The 306-nt window shown below is 44.1% G+C and overlaps 1 protein-coding gene across 1 annotated transcript in view; it reads right to left on the reverse strand.

The window, feature by feature from the left end:
• Positions 1-306, reverse strand: part of LOC107712356 (endophilin-B2-like) — a 19,447-nt gene that overhangs the window by 7,607 nt on the left and 11,534 nt on the right. The window lies entirely within an intron of this gene.

Here is a 306-nt window from a genome sequence, read left to right on the forward strand (position 1 = left end):
CCTCGTTTAAACACGGCCCCACATATCTACGTCACTGTGTGGGAAGATTTGCATAACACCGCCCAAATGTTCACGCAAAGAAAAGGCGGCGTAACTTTGATTCTCGCTGTAGTATTGTTGCCGCCGCCATGTCGTGGAGATGCTATGTTTCATTGCGAAAGCAAAAATACTTTTTTGGCCTTCCAAAAGAGGACACAACTAGAAATCAGTGGTTAAGTTGTATTTACAACACTGTTCCAGAACAGTTCAACCCAAATATTTGTGTGTGTGCAACGCATTTTACGGAGGACTGTTTCCTGATCCTGG

This window comes from Sinocyclocheilus rhinocerous, unplaced genomic scaffold, assembly GCF_001515625.1.
Source record: "Sinocyclocheilus rhinocerous isolate Xijiao unplaced genomic scaffold, SAMN03320098_v1.1 scaffold298, whole genome shotgun sequence".
Lineage (NCBI taxonomy): Eukaryota > Metazoa > Chordata > Actinopteri > Cypriniformes > Cyprinidae > Sinocyclocheilus > Sinocyclocheilus rhinocerous.